The sequence below is a fragment of the Thamnophis sirtalis genome, unplaced genomic scaffold, assembly GCF_051295495.1.
Source record: "Thamnophis sirtalis isolate CommonGarterSnake01/CBP01778 unplaced genomic scaffold, rThaSir2_p1.2 scaffold_7, whole genome shotgun sequence".
Taxonomy (NCBI): domain Eukaryota; kingdom Metazoa; phylum Chordata; class Lepidosauria; order Squamata; family Natricidae; genus Thamnophis; species Thamnophis sirtalis.
This window is the reverse complement of record NW_028261387.1, coordinates 52,967,267-52,977,047: the sequence shown is the minus strand read 5'-3', so window position 1 is coordinate 52,977,047 and position 9,781 is coordinate 52,967,267. Positions and strand designations below refer to the sequence as shown.

Genomic DNA, 9,781 nt, shown 5'->3' with positions numbered 1-9,781 from the left:
ACTAGTGATTCACTTAACAACCGTGTTACTAATTTATAAATTAGTGATTCACTTAACAAGCGTGTTACTAATTTAAAAACTGCAATGATTCACTTAACAACCATGTTTCTACTTTAAAAAGTGCAGTGATTTACTTAACAACCACATTACTAATTTAAAAACTGCAGCAATTCACTTAACAACCGTGTTAGTAATTTAAAAACTAGTGATTCACTTAACAACCGTGTTACTAATTTAAAAACTTCAGTGATTCACTTAACAACAGCATTACTAATTTAAAAACTGCAGCCATTCATTTAACAACCGTGATCCTAATTTAAAAACTGCAGTAATTCACTTAACAACCGTGTTAATAATTTAAAAACTGCAGCGATACACTTAACAACCGTGTTACTAATGTAAAAACTGCAGTGATTCACTTAACAACCGTGTTACTAATTTAAAAATGGCAGTGATTCACTTAACAACTGCATTACTAATTTAAAAACTGCAGCAATTCACTTAACAACCACGTTGCTAATGGAAGCGGAAGCGCAACAGCCAATGTTGGGGAAGGGGAAGGGGTGGCGCTCCCCTGTTCTCGCCACCGCCACCCCTTCACCCCTGGTAATGGCAACCGTTGTGCTGCTGCTTCCAGACGGGACGCTGGAGGAGCTGCTGGCGGGCAGGTGAGATCCCCGCCTAAAGACGCCGCCGAGAGCCTGGCAGAATATATCCCGCTGGAAGCGGCTGCGCTCTGGACCACGGATCCCCAGGAGAGCTGCCGGCTAGAGCTGTGCAAGAAGCCTGCTTGGGTGGGGAGGGTGGGCAGCCCTTGCCCGTCCTGGCCACCGCCGTCCTCTCGTCCCGGGCGGCTGTCACAGCACCCCCTCTAGCTGGTGTGGGGGTGGCTTCAGGCTGTTCCTGCCCTTCCCCTTTTGGCTGCCACTGCTTTTCTGCGGTGCCCAAGCTGGCCCAGCCCTGACTCGCTGCCCTAAACTCAGGGAGACCCTCTGCAGTCCCTCTCGTCTGGTTGGGATGCCAGCGAGAGTGTGTTGGGCTGAAGGAAGGAGGGATACTCTCTCTCTCTCTCTCTCTCTCCCTCCCTCCCTCCCTCTCTCTCTCTCCCCCCCCTCTCTCTAGAAACATATATCATGTTTGCAATAATTTACCTTTTTTTCTAAATAGGCACAGTTCCCTTACCGGAACCCTCGCTCACTTACTCAAACACACACACACACACACACACACACAACCATTTTTCTCCATTCCAATTCGGATCCTATAAATCAATTGCTCTGTGAAACATCTGTGAAAAAAATTCAGGTGCTCAGACATGAAAATGTGCCGCTCAAACACTATACTTTTCCGCACACACTGAAAAAAAATTAGAGGGAACATTGGTTGTATGTGTTTTATGTTTTTGTCTGTTTTTGTTTGTTTAAAAATAAAAAATATTTTAAAAAAAAATTCAGGCACTTGGCTACTGGTTCATATTTATGACTGTTGCAGTGTCCCAAGTCATGTGATCACCTTTTGCGACCTGACAAGCAAAGTCAAAGGGGAAGCCAGATTTACTTAACAACCATGTTACTAATTTAAGAGCTGAGATGGCATAGTGGTTAGAGTGCAGTACTGCAAGCTATTTGTGCTGATCACTGGCTGCCAGCAGTTTGGCAGTTCAAATCTCACCAGGCTCAAGGTTGACTCAGCCTTCCATCCTTCCGAGGTGGGTAAAATGAGGATCCAGATTGTTGGGGGCAATATTCTGACTCTGTAAACTGCTTAGAGAGGGCTGTAAAAGCACCATGAAGCGATATATAAATCTAAGTGCTATTGTTATTGCTGTTAACAACTGAAGTGATTCAGTTAACTGTGGCAAGAAAAGTTGTAAAATGGGACAAAACTAATTTAATAAATGTCTTCCTTAGCAACATAAATATTGCCATAAGATGAGGACTACCTGTATTACCCCTATCCATCCCTGGATTTTTTTAAAATTGGTTTTTGGTTTGTAATATATTATTGTGTATTAACACCAATTACTTTCAATCAATTAACATCATAGCTAACATTTTCCCTAACAAAACCTTATTCAAGCATTCTTAATCTGAGCACAGTGCACAAGTACGAACATTATCTATCTATTGAAAGTTAATTTACACAATGGCTACTCTCACTCATTATAGGTACTGTGTGCAAAATAAAAGCCTAATGATCAATTTATTATGTGGTAAGCCCAGGAATTATGCTAAGAAATATGACACAAATGCACACAAACATACATAACTATGTATTGACTTCAAGGCTTCAATCAAAATGGTCATGATTTAATCATTCTTTATTACATATGGTTGCAACTCATCAAATTACTGCATGGAAAATACCTTCAGAATCCACAGATTGTTATGACAGCTATTGAAGACAGGATTCTTTCTGTGGCTATATTCCTCGAGTCCTTGAGTCAGCACAGAAGTATTCCAACATAAATTGTGCTGGCCTGATGGCTGAGCTCTGTTTGTTCTAGCTGGTTCCTGGGACAGTGTCAAGTCCCAACCAGATGCATGAGATCAAGGAAGCAAAAAACTGGTGTCCTAATGCTATAACTATGGTAAAAACAGAATCTTCCATTCCCATGTTCCTTATGTTCCTCTCTGTGACCTTTTAGCTGGCTATTTTGGGAGATGGATTTAGCACTTTTGCAGAAGTCAGGTAGATCTATAATTGGAAATAGACCAAATGATGGATCATCAATGTGGCGAGGGAGTTTTGTGGACCATCAGACATCTCCTCCTGTTTCACCATGTGCAATTGTGCAATATAAAACATATATCACTTAGGCTGAAAGGAGAAACAGGCAGAACTCAGCTTCTTCCAAAATGAATATCCCAAATCTATATTAACGTCATGGTAATGTTGGTAATGAATGGCTGTGACCAAAATAGTACCATTCTCTCCACAAAATAAAGAAAAGGCAGAAAGTATGGCTATGTAGCCATCAGAGTGCCTGGATAGCTCAGTTGGTAGAGCATCAGACTTTTAATCTGAGGGTCCAGGGTTCAAGTCCCTGTTCGGGCGAGAATGATTTTTTAATAGAAAATTGCACCAAAAATCTTGCACAAAAATACATCCTTTCAAAGGAAAAATTAGAAAAGAATAAATGAAATCCAGTTTTTTTTCCAGCCTAGAACTAAAAAGAAATTTTCTGACAATTAATCAGTGGAACAACTTGCCTCCAGAAGTTGTGAATGTTCCAAGTTCTTAAGAAGAGACTGGACAACCATTTGTCTGAAATGATATTATAGGGTTTCCTGCCTGAGATGGGGGTTGGACTAGAAGACCTCCAAGGTTCCTTCCAACTCTTCTGTCCTGTCCTGTCCTGTCCTGTCCCATCCCATCCCATCCCATCCCATCCCATCCCATCCCCATCCCCATCCCTATTCCAAACCCTTTCCTGCCAGAAACTTTATTTACAACAGATCTTGCATCACACATCTGAATCTTTCTAGGGAATATTGGTCCATTCTTAAAGGCCAAACTAGTGGCCTTTCAAACCACCATTAAACCTGGATTGAACAAACAGGACTAGCCTGTTTCAAAACACAATAAACGTAAGTATATAAAGAGCACACATAAAACTTAATAATGTTCATTTAGTCAGATAGCTGACCTCCCTTGCAGCACAGGACAAAATGACTATGGCACATTGTGTGGTCTATAGGAATGGGGCAGATGTGTCATTCCCAGCACAGTCAGTGAGCTACAGCAAGATCTGTATTGAGAAAAGGCAAAATGCTCTTTTAAAATTGGAGCAGCTGAAAACAAATTTAAGCTGCCTCATTTGTGGGCTGTGGAACTGATGCAGTGGTGGGTTGCAGGTGATACGCCCCGGTACAGGCGTCCTGGAGCCTGCCCGGAGCACCGGATACCGTTCTGGTACAGTGCTCTGGAGGGCCCACCCACTTACCTGAGCTCCTTACCGGTCTTTTAAGTCTTCCACGCTTCCATGCATGCACACGGCGAATATAGCACCTGCGTCATGCTCCGCTGAGCAGCTGTAGCGTCGCGGAGGCTCGCAGAGGCTGTAAGATGCATGCACGCATATTGTGCGCGTCCATGTGGATGCCGCCGGGACTATTCTAACCATACTGGTTGGAACGGGATCCAGAACCCACCACTGAACTGATTGTAGTACTGTCATGAAGATAACAACATCTCTTTTGAAAATACAACGTTAGCAAAGTCTCTTCATGCCATGGTTTGTGGAACATGAGGATGAGTCCATCACATAACTGCTTTTTAACTTAAAGTTTTTTTCTATGTCCTTTAGTCACGATTGTTAAATGAAACATAGAAGATTCAGTCTAATTAGCAAAAGTGTTTGTTTTACTGACTGGAAGTGCCTTTTATATTTTTCTTTAATCATAATGCTGCAAAGCTGGACTCTCTGTGTGGTCTGTTCTGTTGTACATTGCTTAAAGGTGCACATTAAAATTTGGCCATCAATTGGCTGAGTTGGGTTCGCAGGAACTTATTTGTGAAAAAAATGTGCATAGCATCAGACTTCAAAACTCCACCGTCCTGTTTTCATCGTGCCAAAGGAGAAATATAATTAGTTCATCACACTGGTTATTATTCCAGAATGGATCATTTTAACCAATCCTTCAAAGTGTCTGGTTTTCTTAACCTTGTACAGGCATTACTTTTAATGTAGTAGCTGACTGCAAAACAAAGCATAATAAATTACATTTATATGGCATCTCACTCCCAGTTACTCTGTGGAGTTTACAAATGGTTGAAAACATTAACAACACAAAGCAACACAAAACAAGATGTAGGTTTTCCTTAGGAGGACAAGAACAGTGTATGGAGAATCTCTATACATATGTATGGACATATATGTAGAATATATTAGATCTTATACACAACAAATTTTCTTGGAGAGCCAGGATGTGCTTTGCTCATATAATTGAATAATCATATAGGGCTTTCTTGGATGATCAACTAAAGTGCTTGGAAGAATGATTTACTGGAAGGCAGAAGAAATAGCCAACTATTCAAATATCATCAAACATTTCAGATAAAAATAACTCTTACAATCTGTCTCTGCCCAGTATCTACAAACTACTACCCATTGTTTCTATACCACTTCCAGTATACCTTATTAATTTACTTTATTAATATACTTCCAAATGTCTGATGATTTAAAATGTAAGAGAATATTCATTCATTTGGTAGAAATTTATAACAGAATATCTGCAATTTGAACTATGATTTGATAATTGCAATGTGTAAAATGACATTGTAGATTATGTGGATGTGTTATCAATTAGGGCCATGCCTATTTAGAGGTTCTATGGACTCCATTGAACAATATACCACAGGTGGGTAACAACAGCTGTTTCCCATTCCCATTGTTTCTGTTATTCAAGATACCTCTCTGGGTTTTTAAAAAAAATAAAACAACATCACTTCCAAGCAGTAAAAAATGAACCAGAACCTTAAATAAATCTGTTTACTTGGAAAAGTATTACTGGATATGATATACAGCTTAAGGAACTGATTATAATATTTATAGTTCAACAATTTCTTTTCCCCATAAGAAATCTAGAACTGTAGAAAGTTCTGCAGAAAGCAAAGTCATTTCTATGCCTACTGTTTCTATCTAAGTCTAGCAAACACTGTTTTCTTGCTACGCAAACAGACTTTACTCATTCTTTCGTTTTGAGTTTTTTTGGGAAAACAGACGACTTACCTGTACTTATCATCAGCCACCCACTTCCATTATAAACTAGAATATTTACTGGAGTGGACTACTAAAGCCAATTGTGATGAATTATATGTTTATCATTCTATGTAATGTATTGTTGGATCTCAAGCTGCAAGATATTGGTGGCTTCTTTCCTTTGATGTCACAAACCCTCCATGCAATATTATGGTGCCTTTTTTCCTCTCCAAGTTTATACTAGATCTTGAGGTACTCTTTATAATCTCAATTTACATTTCTTCTACTTTCTAGTCTAAAGAAGCATATGCAGAATAAATATATATGCTATGTTCTCTGGACTTCCAATAAAAGTTGTAGATAATTATTCAGTATATGCTGTCGTTATTGAAAGTCTTACATCCAGAAATTTTTAAAAAAATCAAAGTAGTTAAAATGTTATATAAGCTTATATAACTTATTATAAACTATCAACCTGAAACATCTGCAGTGCTAAAAAGAAATTGTTTCTTTTCTTATCATGTTCCACACATCTGTAGGAGTGATGGTGCAAAATTTCAGCCAGAAAGTATGGCTGGCAGGCAGATTTAACACCTTTCTTAATTTAGAAAGTAATAACTAGATATCCAGGAGTGCATGTAGTCTCTAGGTAAATCTACCAGCAGCCATGATTCATTCTCAGCTGCCTACACATATTTTACTTTCATTAGCTACATAATTCCATGGGATTAAGTGTTTTAATAGTAAGTGGAGTTTTCTGCAGTTCATTACTTTCTTCTTTTCTTCAGCACTTGCTAATGAATCAATGCAGGTGTTCAACAACTCTCACTTGCAAACTTATTCTAAATGAGCTAACAAAACATATACAGTATATTATATTTGCAAAATCCAGAGGTTATACTAGCAAAATATCTGTATCTACATTTTGCATCTATTGACTAAGCATTTGATGAAAATGGTCATAAAACCTTTCCCCAGACTTAAAAGCCAGTCTATTTTGGTATCATATACCATTCCCTGCCACTATTTTATATCATACACATGGCTCATTAGCCAAAGTTGTATGCTTCTCTATTCATACAGATCTACTGAAGCTGTTGTTTGGATTTTCCAGAAAGCAGAATCTGAATCCAATTTTTATTGTAAATAATGAGTTCTAGTTTTCATGAACACAAAGCAGTAGTTGCTTAACATGTTTTGGAAACACAGCCAGAGGAAAAGTATATTGCAACAGCTGATAAAATTCAACCATTCAGATTGCTGTTCTATAATCCTGCACAGGTGAAAGAAAGCCCTTACAGGAAAGAAGATTGGTATCACAAATAAAAATGATTAACTTTCTTTTCCTACATCTTACTCACAATGAGCATTTTAATTACACACAAAATGGGATTCAAGAATTTAACTTCAATTTGACATTAAATTAATAAACTATGCACTAAATTTTTTTAAAATGAACTATATTGTTTGAAATCTTTTCAAACAATTATTGCAGAATGTTATAAATTACATTTGGGGGAAAATAATTAATGTCACATAAATTACTTAACGATCATTGAACCCTTTTAAATAATTATTTCTTTGTAATGATTTTTCATAGCATCCATTAATAACAGTTCAAAAAGTATCTTCCCGGGACATCTAAAATACATAAACACATATATCCTCCTACCCCACCCACCTATCCATCCATCCATCTGTTTGTTTTAGATGTTAATTCCTTGGGAGAAGTGTTTTTCAACCTCAGCAACTTTAAGGCACATGGATTTCAATTTCTTCTGGCTAGGAAATTCTGGAAGTTAAAATGCACACATCTTAAGCATGGTGAAGTTGACAAACTGCTTTAGAGAGAGACTGAATCCAGACCCTTACAGAACAATCAGAGACTTTTGAAGGCACAATAAACAATAAGACTTAAACTTTGCTTTTGTTCTACAAACAGAAAATAAATTAAATATTATTAATATTTATCTTAGCTAATTATCAATTGCAATTGCACACACACACACACACAGACACACTCACACAGACACACAAAATTGCAAGTTGATAATTAGCTGAGATCTAAGCGAAGACTGGTCAAAGAAGAAATAGGAAACTATTTACAACAGACTTTCAGGAATTAAGCATAGATATACTTCTGTGTGCAGCTGAATTTTCTTTTGATGGGGTTTTTCATGTAGGGAAATAAAACTCTTTAGTGAATTTCACATCAGCATCCTATGCTTCCAGTGGCTGAATGCAGGTCCCAGAAGGGTGAATATAATAAAACCCAGAAGGGTGCTTTGTCAGTGACATAGCTTATGAATGGGTCCTTCACATAAAGCTTCATTGAAGTGAAACAGCCTTCAAAGCTTTGTTAGGGCTTGCAATAATTAGTATCTAGCACGCAGAGAAAAAAATGAGCATGCCTTGTTTGATAAACAGTTGTGGCAATTTTTGTCCTTGTTGAAAAAAGCCAACCACTGTTTCCTCTGAAATTGCCGGAAATAGTGTCTCTTTTAACCCTCTCCCTTGCTAGATGCCCATACTTGTCTTCTGGGCCCCTTCATTTTTCTTTTGGGAGGAAAACTTGGACTAGAATGGTTGACACTGCCATACTTCCTGCTGTCTAAACCCATGGATTAAAAGCAGTAAGAGGTGAGTTATTCTAGGAGCAGTGGTGGCACAGTGGTTAGAATGCAGCATTGCAGGCTAACTTGCTGCCACTGCCAGGAGTTTGATTCTGACTGGTTCAAGGTTGACTCAGCCTTCCATCCTTCTAAGGTCACTAAAATATGCTGAGTCAATAAACAGTTTAGAGAGAACTATGAAGTGGCATGTAAGTGCTATTACTATTGCTACTCTGATATATGCTCACCCTTACTCCTTGTAATGCAAAATAAACTGGATGCTTTATACCTCACAATATAAACTCATTTTAATATTGTCTGTCAACACTGAAAATCCATGTTGATTTCTACTTCTGGAAATACCCTTTTGGTACAAAGAATGATTTCCTTTCTTGTGGTTTCACAATTAAAGCCGCAAGTATTTCAAAAGTATAGCAAATCATTTCTTTGTGTTTATGTCATGTTTCTTGCACGTACATTTAAGTAGCCAATTCACATGAATAAAGGCAAGATACATTGCCATTCTTATCATGGTGCAGATCTGTTAACTTTTCAAATCTCTGAATGATGCTGCACCTTTTTCAGTTCTGCATTTAATGCTTTTATGGCCTCTATCTTTAGATGTTATAATTGACAGAGTTTTGAAGCATAAACTGTTTTTTTATTTCCTTCCCCACCCTCAATGCCTTCACTGACATTTTCTTCTTTGTAATGGCTTCCACATTTTAATACATTAAATAAACAATGAAACTAAATGTGATTAAAAACAAATCATATATTAAAAATATAATGAGTATTTTCTACCTAATTAAAATGTTTTAGAAGATCAGGCATGTTTAGCAAATGTATGACCCAGAGTGGGGGTTGTTAAGTAAGCTCCCCATTGGGAGAGCGAGTACGTTCAGTGAAATGTTGTGAGAGTTGTGTTGGAGAACACACAAATCAGCATACAGAAACACTGTAGTTTAAATAGGCTTTTACTTTTGTGGAAATAGAGGTATCAGAGTCCATCAAACAGTCAGTCATACATGGATAAGACAGTCAGTCATCAATGTCTTTCAGTTAAGGGATAATCCAAATAATATAGTCCATAATCATACAAACAGTCTGGTACACAAAGTTTGCTAGCAGTTGCAAAACTTACAATAGCTCACGGCACTTTCTAACAGCCAGCTTCCAAAACACTCAGATCAGATCATCCCAGCATCTAACAAACAGAGAGCTAACAGTCATTCTGGCCCCTTCTTACCGATTGAGGAAAACAGCAACCAATCACATTTTACAGTATGATTTAAAGAAACAGGTATAGCATTGTTACATGATTTATATATTGCCAACCCAACCATTAGATTATATTCCTAACAGGGGTGTTTGAGGTTTCCCCATAACTTTTGTGCAGGTTCATCTGATTCCTCATTTGCTGCTAATTTTCAGAAAGTTAAAATGTAATGTAGTAATAAGATAG

The 9,781-nt window shown here is 37.9% G+C and overlaps 1 non-coding gene across 1 annotated transcript; it reads left to right on the top strand.

Moving 5' to 3' along the window:
- The first annotated feature begins 2,984 nt into the window (after nucleotides 1-2,984).
- Nucleotides 2,985-3,057, top strand: TRNAK-UUU (transfer RNA lysine (anticodon UUU)). The gene has a single exon. It is a non-coding gene; the product is annotated as a tRNA-Lys (tRNA).
- Nucleotides 3,058-9,781: the final 6,724 nt, after the last annotated feature.